At 41.7% G+C, this 13712-nt stretch overlaps 1 protein-coding gene across 2 annotated transcripts in view; it reads left to right on the forward strand.

Annotated features, from left to right (window-relative positions):
- LOC109051868 (spondin-1-like) overlaps positions 1-13712 on the forward strand; it is a 224995-nt gene that overhangs the window by 76562 nt on the left and 134721 nt on the right. The window lies entirely within an intron of this gene.

Genomic DNA, 13712 nt, shown 5'->3' on the forward strand with positions numbered 1-13712 from the left:
ATGAACCAATGGCTAGGCAGCGGAGCTGCACGTAGAGCTGTAGTCAGGTCCAGCTTTGTCGAGTCCAAGTCAAGTCCAAGTCCAGGACTAGTCGAGACCGAGTCAAGACCGAGTCCAAAGAGGTTCGAGTCCAAGTCAAGTCCAAGTCCAAAAGTTTCGAGTCCAAGTCAAGACCGAGTCCAAATGAGAGAAAAAAGGATCCTCTTCGAGACCACATACTTAACTACTGATAATGTATGTGATGCGAGAGACAACATATCTCCTATTCTAAGAAAATAATTTTACATTATTTTTTGTAATGATCAAAAAGGATGTGCAAAGTAACTGCTCTGTAGGATAGGGGTCTCCAAACTAGATCCTGGAGGGCCAATGCCCTGAAAAGTTTAGCTCCAACTGGCCTTAACACACCTATCTGGAAGTTTCTAGTGTGTCTAGTAAGAGCTTAATTAGCTGGTTCAAGTTTGTTTAATTAGAGCTTAACTCTAAAGGACACAGGCCCTCTAGAACCGAGTTTGGAGCTGTAGGGTCAAATTATATTTATGTACTTTATTTACATTTTATTTACTTTATAATGCTGCTGTTGCTGTGATTATGTCTGTGGTCAAAAATAAAAATGACTGATGCCTTGGCGCCGCACACACACGCAAAGCTCAGGATATGACAAATGCACGCAGTTAAGGCTAGAAGCGATATGTTTGGCTCTAATGGGCATGCGCACATAAATACAGCAACATTTTTGTCATACTGTGAAAGTGAGTGTGTTGAGTTTTTTAAGTTATTGTAGATCGTAATCGAAATTGGTGCTCTGCATTTAACCCATCCAAGTGCGCACACACACAGCAGTGAGAAGTGAACACACCGTGAACACACACCCGGAGCAGTGGGCAGCTATATCCAGCGCCCGGGGAGCAACTGGGGGTTCAGTGCCTTGCTCAATGGCACTTCAGCCATGGGTATTGAGGGTGGAAGAGAGCGCTGTTCATTCACTCCCTCCCACCTACAACTCCTGCCAGCACCGAGACTCGAACCTGCGACCTTCTGGTTACAAGTCCAATTCTCTAACCATTAGGCCACAGCTGCCCCCACTAGGGCTGTACTAGGGCTTGCATCGGCGCTGTCGGAAAAAAACCGACTACTCCAGCATGCATTAACCATAATACATACAAAGTGTTTGCAAGTACGACGTGAATATTAGGATTACCATATTGCGTGGAGCTGTTACTTTCTATGACCATATCTATGTTGCATGTAAAAATAAAATATGTAATGTAATAATTAGGGTTGTGCCTGAAGCCGAATACCTTATTCGGAATGGCAAGGATAACGGCTTCAAAAACGAATAACGGACAAGGAATAATTTTGCCTGAATAGTCGGCTGAAGCTGGCACAGTCTGGTGTTTGCTAGATAACAGTTGAGCCAGGGGATCAGAGCAATATTATACACAGACCTCTAAAGTCAGGAGTGTGAAGTGAATGAATGTAAACTTTATGAATGAAAAGAGCGCAAATCAAACACTGCATTGCTGTTGCCTCTCCGTGCATCTCTCAGAAATCAGAGCTTGGCAAGAGTAATATCTCATATAATAATACATCATACACATTCTATTATTTGTTTATATTTAAAAGGCAATGATCTAAACCTTAGGCTACGATATAAAACGAATAAATGAAACAAGCACAGCGCACTCACCAATCAAACAGCCGCGTTGAGCTTCTCAGTCTCTCAAAAACCAAACCAGTTCTCTCTCAAAAGTAGGCTAATAATCAGCTTAGATACAGATATATTTTCTACTTGTCCTACATGTTTGCATCTTTTATGCATCTTTATCATCTTTTGCTGGTTTGTGCGGCACACGCACATTTGTTAAGTGAAGTTCACTAAACATTAAGACTAGCTTAAAGAGTTCTGCGTAATGAAAATGTGTGCATTGAATGGATTCAATCGTGTTCAAATGATCACTAAACGTTTGTCATGACATCTCTCTGCTTGCATGATAAATATTATTTTAGAAATTAATAATTATTTTAGTTTAACACGACATACTTGTTCAGTGATAACTATGAAAAAAAAAGGATAAAAAGTCATAACGGTCTTATCAAGTAACTGTACGACGTTGTATCCGGATGCAGATACGAAAAATGTTGTGATTGTTACAGATACAAATACTGGCTGTTACATGAAAATTTAAATATGTAATATCATAATTATAAAGTTTTTCAAATTAACATATGTAATTGTTGCGTAAGGCTATAAATTAATAAGCATTTATTGATTACAAAAAAAACTATTTAATGTGTTTTCATTTACAATAGAATGAACCACAAGTAGTAACTCAAGTATTTTTAAAATAAAAAAAAATCGACTAGTAGAAATAAGTGGTCTTGCAACCCCTATACTGTACAACATTGATTAGTATTTCATTATTGTAAAGGGTAAGTTTAAGGCTACCTAGGTGTAGGCGTTAATAAAACACAATCTAACAGGTAGAAAATTAAATTAGAAACATCTAAACTTTTCAGAACGCAGCAAGTGCGCCGCTGGTCATGCACATCCTTTCCAGTAACAAAATTGAAAGCTAAGCAAAGATGGACAAACAGCTGATCATCCTTTCACGTGGATAGCCATTTTTAAAATCTATTTATTAGCAGAGCTACTGCAAGGGATTTTTAGTGCTGGAAATCCATTTATTTTTTGCTGAAACTTCTGCGTCTTCATGGAGAGCGGGTTATGGTTGCTTCTCAACAGCAGACGCCACTGGAGCGCAAGCTTAGAGCGCAGGCTACAGAGTGCTTTGGAAAAAAGGAGAAAGCGGCGTAAAGCGGCTCGCCTAGCAGTTTCCACACGTTTTCAGTCGCGACATCATGCAAATGTGGTTTTGTTTTAAAGGAGAATGATTTATTTATTTTTTTTTTTGCTGGACTCGGTCGAGACCAACGAGAACATTTGGCGAGTCCAATGGCCAAGTCCGAGACAAGTCCGAGTGCAAACGCAACGAGCCGCTACAGTGACTGAGCGATCGCATGCCGGCACTGTACCCGCATGCCGGCACTCTCCCCGTTGCACTCAGATCCACCGCAGAAGGGCAGTGAGCTGTGCGCTTATTGAGACAAAATGCTCACTCGAGCATGAGTCAAGCTCTTCTCCACTTGCGGACTGCCTTTCACTGAAAGCAGCCCCGCTCCCTACTTTCTCATCTCTCAGCAAGCCTCAGAGAGAGAAATGGCGAAGCATGGGAACTAAGCAACCGGGTCTGAGCGATCGCACGCTGACACAGAGCCTGTGTACTCGCTCTCCCCACTGCACTTTGAACCGTGTCTCACATGTAAGAATCAGTGCCCCTCTTTACATTGCGCAGCTCTATCCTCCTAAGTAAATCGGAACAGTTGCTGCCGCTGGTGTGTCACTATGGCTGTGCTCAAAGACACGGGCTGCTTTTACCACGAAAGCAGTCTGCCCCTGTTCGTTCGCAGAAGGCAGCCCTGCCTCCCTGAGCTCATGTTTCTTTCCTCCCAGTTACCTCAGAGGAAGCAACGACGAGCTTGCGGGTTGAATGATCAGACTTGAGCAATCCTCGACACACATCATGTGTGCTTAATCTGCCAGTGTGTGTTGCACATGAGGATTACACTGGACCCTCCTCCTCAGCCACCTGTAGTGCCTGGGACTCAGGGTCAATTTTGCCAAGAGCTCGTTATTCTCCAACCAGCGAATATTGTTTTTGGGACCAGTTTTCAAATGTAGTCTCACTGGAACTAGTCTTGCGTAGCCAGACCTTCAGACTGACGGCTGAAGGTCTGGAATTCATGGCAGTTTTCGTTGGGAAAGGTCCGCACATGAGGCCGTTTCATTCATGGTCACATTTCGAGGTGTGAAAATGTCGCCACAATAACAGACCGGTGTGTAAAACTCACTGACATGTTTTAAAGATTCTGTGCCGCGAACTTCAGCATTTCATTGATCCTGATAAGTGCTCGTCATCACAGTTGTAAACATGACAGCTTTCTTTTTTCGTGAGGAGGTTTGGCACAATGGTATCTTTGTTTTCAGAAGGAACGTTAAAGAATGCAACACACGTCTCGCGGAAATCCTGTAGAATTCAACCAATCCGATGATGACTTCGACACTCCTGAAGTGTTTCCACTTTTGTGTCCCATATATGTCCATGGACCGTTGGCTAAATGTCTGAGGCTGAGACTACGCCGGAACAGGATCTGGCCATACGGAGGCTAGCAACCTCCATTTAGATTGGTACCACTCACCCTCTCAAAGTGTTTCAGAGGATGCTGGGCCTCATGGCGATGACATTGCCACTGCTACAGTTGGGTCTGCTTTGTATATGCCCCCTTCAGTGCTGGTTGAAACCACGGATTCCATCCTATGTGTGGCATCATGGACGCCTGCAGATCAGGGTGAGTCAGGCCTGTGTAACAGCCCTGGATCCCGGGAAAAAACTCCCGCTGGATGCAGAAGGGCAGTTGTCACAGCAGATGCCTCCAACTCAGGTTGGGGGATGCTGTACAAGGGCATACCGACTTTTGGCCACTGGCCGAAGGCGGAAAAAGGCTTCCACACCAACTGCCTGGAAATACTAGCAGTATGTTGAGCCTGTCAGTTCTTCCTGATAGTCTTAAAAGGGCACCATGTGCTCAACCAGCGCTCGCTGAGAGCAGCGCATATACTGGGCAAATTGAACCAAGGAGCCGACATGTTATCAAGGAGCAATGTCCCCTCAGGGGAGTGGACGCTCCATCTGCAGACGGTTTAGAAGATCTGGGAGATCTTCGGCAAGGCCGAGGTGGACCTCTTCACCTCAGAAGACAACTCTCAATGCCCAATTTATTTCTCGAAGACCAAGAATGCGTTGGCCCACGATTGGCCCAACCTCCTTCTTTATGCTTTTCCCCGATCACCCTGATCCCACAGGAAATCAGGTGAGTAAGGGAACAGAAACACAAGGTTCTCCTGGTAACCCCCCTTTGAACCAGCTGTGGGTATCAGAGCTAACTCAGCTGTTGATAGCGGCCTCTTGGCCTGTTCCACTGAGACAGAATCTCCTCTCTCAAGCGAACGGGACAATATGGCACCCTCGGCCCGACCTATGGACCTGCACCTCTGACCGCTCGACGGGAGCCTTCCAACCTCCCAGAGCAATTTTTTAAACACAATTTCGGAGGCTAGAGCCCCGTCTATGAGACACCTCTACACCTTGAAGTGGTCTTTATTCTACGCTTGATATCTAAACTAGGACAAAGACCCTCAGACTCCCGATTTGACAGAGGTATTGTCATTTCTGCAAGAGCTGCTGGATAAGGGACGCTCACCAACCACACTCAAAGTCTATGTAGCCTCTATAGCGGCTTCTCATGCCCCTATTGAAGCCCAATTGGTGGGCAGACACAGCGCGGTCATCCGCTTTCTAAGGGGTGCTAGGAGACTGAATCTGCCTCGTCCCCCTAATGTCCCTTCATGGGATCTTCCCACGGTGCTGAGGACCCTGAAGGGCCCTGCCTTCGAGCCGCTACAGTCTGCCAACATTCGATTGCTATCGCTGAAGACTGCTCTGCTTCTAGTACTGGCATGAGTAAAGTGTATAGGGGACCTGCCCTGCCTGCCTGGAATTCATGCCTAACGACACTAAAGTCATCCTGAAACCAAGGCATGGTTACGTACGTGCTCTCCACTCTGTTTAAAGCACATGTCATTGCGATCTCCACGCTTCCTCCCTCTGAAGAGGACAGAGAGCTATCTCTGCTCTGCCCTGCCCTGTCAGAGCTCTGAGAATCTATATTGAGAAGGCAGTTAGAACAACTCTTTGTCAGCTTCGGTAACTGCACCAAAGGGCTTCCGGTCACAAAGCAAAGACTCTCTAGATGGATAGTAGACTCCATCTCACTAGCGTACTCTTCCTTGGACCTTCAATCCCCCATTGGAGTACGGGCCCACTCGACTAGAGGCATCGCCTCGTCTTGGGCATGGTCCAGTGGTGTGTACATTGCGGATATTTGTGAGGCTGCCAGCTGTAGAAAAGAGAAGAAAAAGAAGAAGAAAAGAGCACAAATGTGGAATATTTACAGACCTTTTGAAAAGACTCAGAGGTGGCATTAATGCATAATGTCATAATCTCATAGGCTGCATTTACACTGCAGGTCTTGATGCCCAAATCCGATTTTCTGACTATATCCGATTTTTTTGATGACCCGCTTACATCATCTTTTAAAAGTGACCCGTATCGGATTTTTGCATTTACACTATACACTGCTGAAACTACCAAACTTAGACGTTCTGACCCGGAAAAGGAAGTAAAACAGCACGAAATACAATGGATGCAGATGCAAATAATATTATACAGTCGTTTTGCTTTCCACAATATTTTGAAAAGTCAACAAAAAAAATCAGCAAAACATTGGTCTCGTACGGCGCGGCGGAGAAAAAAAGCGCTTAAACCGTGCCTCCCCATATCTCGTGAAATGTCTTCAAACCGGATTTATTTCTGTTACACACCCTGCATTTTTGCCTGCACTGTCTCTTCGCCCCAAAAGACTTAAAAGACATGAAACCTTGGCATTGCTCCACTGTGTGTATCCTTCGTCCTCCATCGCGCTTATAATAAGTCATGTGATCTCAGTTGGTGGTGTTCCACCTGAGTTGACGTCACTTTTTTAATGACGTACGACTCGCATTTACTGGGGAATATCCGATTTGTCTGCTTACATGGCACACGCAAATGCACGTATCCGATTCATATCCGATTTATTACCACATATGAATGAGGCCTGAATCCGATCTGAGAAAATCGGAATCCATGCGGTTTTTTCCTGCTTACACGTTCACCGGTCATATCCGATCTGTGCCACATGAGAGGAAAAAATCGGAATTGGGTCACTTGAACCATGCAGTGTAAATGGGGCCTTAATGTCAATGTTATGAGATTAATGTTTTAAATATAAAGTTTTCAATATAGAAATGTTAAAGATTTAAATCACTTAATTTATACTTTAAAAAAGAATCTGAATCTGCCAGTAGGTAGCAGCAAGTCAAAGTCTTGGTTACCGATTAATTTATTCAGTCGATATGTTCAAACGGCTGATTCATTTAGGAATGAAGCAAATTACTCTCTTTATGAATGGATCATTGAATCGGTATAGAGAAGCATTTCTATTGGCTGCAGTCTGCAGATATTATGGCAAAAGACGACATTGCACAGCTAACCATATTCCGCCATGTTTTTAATCTACATTACGTTACATTTTATATACAGAACTGGAATCACTTTGGTAGACTTTTGAATGGATAAAATATAGAAATCACTTTAATTTCCAATAGAACCTAACCAGTTGGAAGTGAAACGCTGTCCCCCTTCTAAATTCACTGCCCAGACCTCTCATTGTCACTACTTTGTTCATTAGTGAAGTGAACTGTTCCCTGTATTGTGATGAGATCCACTGTTTTCAACTGTCACTTTGAACTTGACGCATCCGATGCCCAAAACATGTGATTTGTCTTAGCCATAGCGCAGTGTGGTGTTTCTAGTCTCTAAAGGTTTGGATAAATTCTAATGAAAAATGGAATATGAATGTTTTCAAGTTAAACACACACAGTAAGTGACTACCAAGAACATCCTAGTAACCGCATAACAATGTGCTAAAAAACATCCTAGCAACTGTACAGCAATGGCTGGTCCTTCAAAAGCACCTTTGCATTAAGACAGCTGTACATTGTGTATTAGAAAGCAGCACTATATATATGTATATATATAGTGCTGCAACAAAAAAAATAGTTTAGATATTAAATGTGATCATTTCCTCATTATTTTCTCTTAGTGTCTGTCCTTTCTTCTTGTCTTTTGTGGTTGGTGTGGATAACCTTGAGAGTGTCTCATTGGGAGTAAATTAAGCCTGGGGATTACAGTCACTCTCCACTTGAGCTTGTGCAGCTCAGATCAATACTCTGATTAGAATGTACTCTGGGAGCTAGATGAACCTGATAAAGAAAGTGTGGTGCACTAATTTGTGGGCTTAGGAAACAGTGATAGACATACAGGTAAACATACACACACACTCTTACAGTAGATAAACACATGGGATTTATGATTATCACATGTACAAAAAAACATTCCCATGTGCCAGTATAAATACATGTATCCTGCAGCATGTGTGTAAAAAGAAAATACATCTGGAATATATGCAGTCATTATCATTTCATTTTGATGTATTTGCATAAATTACTTGATAAAAAAGATATAATTTAATTATTTAAATAAGATATAATTTATTTAAATATCACAGCCAAAAGCACATATTTAATTTATTCACATGCTACTTTCATTGAATGATTACAGCAAATCAATCAGTCATATTCTTGATTTTGTTGCTCAAATAATAATGTTTTATTGCAAATGTCACCATCCAGATCTCATGAAAAACCATAAACAATTAAAGTTTGGCAGAATGGTGGCAAATTTGGATTAATTGGTCACACTTTAGTTTTGGGATTAATTATCACTGTCAATTAACTGTTATCCATGATTTTTGCAAAAAAAAAAAAAAAAAAAAACTCCTATTTTGCTGTAAGCAAATATTGCCTAATCAGCAATAAACTAATAAGCCCTAAACCTAACCGCCAATGGGGCAAAAGCAGGTTGTATGAAAATGTATGATTGAAATTGTACTAATTCATATGAATTTTGCCAAAACCATAAACAATTATCAATTAAGGGTATGCGAATGTCACTGTTTAAACAGCTTCATAAAGCATAATTACAGTCAACAAAGTAGATAAATGATAATTTTTCCCCGGGAAAATATATATATATATATATTTTTTTTTTAAGCAGATAGAGAGGAAAATAGAGATATACTGTGTTTGACAGGACATATCAAAATAAGCATTGGAACATCTGCGTGCATCAGTGAGATTTTATAAAGGTCTGACGAATTGAGTGGATTAGCAGCACAGAGAGGATGTGGTAGCGGTTCTTCACAGAGCCAATCTGAACACTCTGTCATGCCTGTGGAATAGTTCAACTTGGTGAGTAGAAATTAGATTGAGGGCTTTACAGGCCCAGACTGGGAGATCTGGAACTTACAAGGTGATTTTTAATCTTAGAGCAAGACACTATAAAGTTGAAAGAGAAGGGAATAATAACTTAACTTTTTTTTATAGATAGGATGTGTCATTTGTGAAACTCCTTTCAGTGTAGTGTAGAACTGTCTTGTTATTTCTCCTGCATGTTGCTCCATAATCTGTATTTCTATAAAGTGCAGAATTTGTTTGTGGTAAGGTTGCACTTGCCATTGAAGGGCTTGGCTAAGGGGACAAATCGAGGACACACAAAAAAAAAAAAAAAAAAAAAAAAAAAACCTGGATAGAGCTATTTCAGTAATTTTTTGGCCGGTCCCTGCGGGAGAACCCCACTTTGTGGCAGTTGGAAACCATTTATATGACATTCGTAGAAGGCATCATTGAATAGCTGTACACAGGACACAAAGATCCACTAAAGCTTCACACTGCTCCTGTACAATGGAGGGACACTTCCTCTCTGTCAGAAAAGCCGGGTTATCTTTTTTATGATTGTAATGTTATGAAAAATTCAAGATTTTAACTGAAGCACAGCTAGTGACAAAAATTTGCTTGATAGCACTTTTGTGCAGGGCAACTCAAGTTTTATTCCAGCTGCATTATTTCCAGATTCCATAAAACCTCTTCTCCCCATAATTTTCTGTCAGTACTCCACCTGTTTTAATTAATTCATTACATTTATTCTCATTTTTCATTACAAATACTTGTTTATTCAATAATTTATATGTAATTGAATTAATCTGCATATATGTAATACCTACAAATACAGTGTTCTATTCTATATTTCATGTGAAATTGATATACTGTAGAGTATTTTAATTAGGAACACATTTTCTGTTGATTTAGCTCTCTCTCTCTCTCTCTCTCTCTCTCTCTCTCTCTCTCTCACACACACACACACACACACACACACACACACACACACACACACACACACACACACACACACACACACACATTTTGACTGATGCCTCTACTGTTCCAGTGGTTGACTTGTTATACTAAGAGTTATTGCAAATGAGTGATGTGAGCCCCATCCCCTGAGATTTAGGGAGTGTTTTGTGCATAAATTATACATTTGGAGAACATTTGAGATGAATATTTATGTGTTTGCATGTTCCTGATATTAAAATATTTATTTTACTTTGTTTCCCTTTTTGGCAGTTTTATTAGGATAGATTGTAACGTGACATGACGTGTCTCATACTCGGAATTTGTGCTCTGCATTTAACCCATTCAAGTGGAAGTGACCAACCCCTAACCACCCTTGGGAATTGTTTGGGAAATGATGCAAGCTAAATTCAAACTCACATTATTGTACACTGCTTTGCACTGGCATGTATTATTCTACCCAGGTGCTACATTAAGAGAAGTTGAAACAGGATGCTAAATGGAATGCAATAACGTGGTGATCACAAGATGCATTTTTCAAAGATAAATTATTTTAACTGGACATTGGGTTCATCTCAATTAGCTCTCTAGCTCCCTAGGTTGTGAAATAGTATACAGTGTACACTAATTTGGGCACTGGTGAGGATCTGTCTGGCAATTTATGCTGCAATATAAGTAGTAAATAATGTTTTTTGTTGTTGTTGTTTGTTTTTTTGTCTGCCGTATATCCTAATGTGTATTGAGTTGGCTCATATGATTGAAATCATGCTTCCAAATTTAATTTAAGGGACTTTAGTGAGTATCAATGCTTCCTGTTTTTCATGGTAGATTGTGGGTCTTATTGAATGTTTCACTACACTGGAAGGATTTTGCCATTGAGAAAGCCCCGTTGTCTTTAAATGCAGCCCCTTGTGAAAAGGTACAAACTTTTAAAGAGAATACTTATTATTGAATGCTTATGGATTTTTTTTTTCTGACGCAAATTAAAATATTATAGTTTAAATGTGTATTAAATGCAGTTAGTTGAAGAGTGACCATATTAAATAGGAATTTTTATTTGCATATTTATTTGTAACTTCATAATTACTTGTCATTGAAATATCGTTAAAGTGTACTTCCAAATGTACTGACAACATTAAATATACTTGTAATTTGTAATAAAGCCCTTGTTAGAAGAAACAGTCGAGCAACAGAAATGTACTGACAACATTAAATATACTTGTAATTTGTAATAAAGCCCTTGTTAGTTTCGGTCTGCTAAAACTCCCCAGTTTCGGTCTGCTAAAAAGTATGGCGTGGCCAGCTGACTTCAATAACAAGTACTCAGGCAGTGGTTATAAAAGTGAGGCAAATATAAAAGTGGTTAGTTTCACCGCGGCAGCCCTTGTGTGAAGCCTCCTCGTGTGAAGACCGATGAGTGTAAAGACCACCGACTCTTTGTGTGTTGTATTTTCTCCCCTTTCTTTACTTTTTGTATAGCTTGTTCTCAAATACTTATTTAGGTCAATTGTGCTCACTATGTGCTTTCAGATCTCTACTATTACTACGAACACTCGGAGAGCATGCACTGTATGTCGGAGGCAGGCCTATCCCAATAATCTACGGCCTGTCCCTCTGCCCTCTACTACTTTACTCTCTATTCTAGTTGGTCTCTGGAACTGCCAGTCTGCTGTTAAAAAAGCAGATTTCATTTCTTCTATTGCTACTCATTCCTTCATGGCCCTAACTGAGACTTGGATCAAACCTGAAGACACTGCCACTCCCGCAGCCCTCTCCACTAATTTCACTTGTTCCCACACCCCTCGTACGACTGGGAGGGGTGGAGGTACTGGTCTCCTTATCTCAAAAGAATGGAAATTTGAAATCTTAACCATCTCTTACAAGTAACAGTTCATTTGAATCACATGCAATTACTATAACCCACCCTGTTAAAATCCACTTTGTGGTCGTTTATCATCCCCCAGGTCAACTGGGAAACATCTTGGAGGAGTTGGATGTGTTACTATCAAACTTTCCTTAGGATGGTACTCCTCTGGTACTGCTTGGTGACCCAGGCTGCTGACTTCAACACTCTGCTTGCTTCATTTGATCTCAAGCGAGCGTCTACTACAGCGACTCACAATTCAGGCAACCAACTGGACCTCATCTACACGCGCTGTTGCTCCATGGACAACACTTTAGTTGCTCCACTGCACACCTCAAACCACTTCCTCATAACTGCTAACATTACACTTACTCCTGAAGCACCACACACTCCAGCGCAGTTCACCTTTTGACGGAACCTATGCTCACTCTCTCCATCTCGCCTACCCTCTATGGTTTCATCCTCACTTCCTTCACTCTCTCAGTTTTCAGCTCTGAACAGTGCTACTGACACTCTTCGCTCTACTCTAACCTCTTGCTTGGACAACTTTTGCTCACTGTCATCCAGACCAGCACGCACCACACCATCTGCCCACTGGCTGTCCGATGTTCTCCGTGAACATCACTCTAAACTCAGGGCTGAAGAGAGGAAATGGCATAAATCAAGAAACTCTACCGACCTCAGTATGTATCAGTCTCTCCTCTCTTCCTTCTCTGCAAATGTCTTCACTGCTAAAACATCATACTACCACAACAAAATTAACAACTGTTCTTAACAACTGTTCTGACTCTCGCAAAAACTTTCTCTTCTCTTCTTTGTCCGCCTCCACCTCCTCCTTCATCGACTCTTACAGCCGATGACTTTGCAGTTTTCTTCACAAATAAGACAAGAACCATCAGTAACCAATTCTTCACACCGCAGACTGATGATAACTTCATAATGACTAATACACACTCTCTCTCCTCCTTCTCTCCACTCTGAGACAGACGTTTCCAAACTTATCCTTTCCAATCATCCTACTACTTGTCCACTTGATCCTATTGCCATTCACCTCCTTCAAGCGATTTCTTCTTCAGTCATACCTTCACTTACTCACATTATCAACACCTCTCTTCACTCTGGCTCGGGTAAGCAGGCTCGGGTAAGCCCACTGCTTAAGAAACCATCTCTAAATCCAGCACTTCTAGAAAACTACAGACCGGTATCCCTTCTTCCATTCATTGCAAAGACACTTGAGCGAGTTGTGTTCAGTCAACTCTCTATGTTTCTTGTACAGAACAACTTCCTGGACAGCAACCAATCTGGCTTCAAAAGTGGCCACTCAACTGAGACTGCCCTGCTCTCGGTTAGCCGAGCCCTGTGACTGGCAAGAGCAGCTTCAAAATCCTCAGTACTCATCCTGCTGGATCTGTCTGCTGCTTTTTGACACAGTTAATCACCATATTCTACTGTCCACCCTCAGAAAGATGGGCATCTCTAGAACCGCACTCCTGTGGTTTAAGTCCTACCTTTCAGAAAGATCCTTCAAGGTGTCATGGAGGGGTGAAGTTTCTGAGTCACAACTTCTTGCTACTGGGGTTCCTCAAGGCTCAGTACTTGGACCACTTCTCTTTTAAATGTGGCCACCGTCATTAGGATCTATCATTCAGAAGCAGGGCTTTTCCTATCACTGGTATGCTGATGACACTCAACTCTACTTCTCATTCCAACCAGATGATCCGATGGTAGCTGCTCGCATTGCAGCCTGCCTGAGTGACATTTCTAGCTGGATGAATGACCATCACCTTCAGCTCCACCTTACTAAGACAGAACTGCTGGTGGTTCCAGCTAACCCATCGTTTCATCACAACTACTCTATACAGCTGGATTCGTCAACCA

Source organism: Cyprinus carpio, chromosome A18 (genome assembly GCF_018340385.1).
Source record: "Cyprinus carpio isolate SPL01 chromosome A18, ASM1834038v1, whole genome shotgun sequence".
NCBI classification, from domain to species: domain Eukaryota; kingdom Metazoa; phylum Chordata; class Actinopteri; order Cypriniformes; family Cyprinidae; genus Cyprinus; species Cyprinus carpio.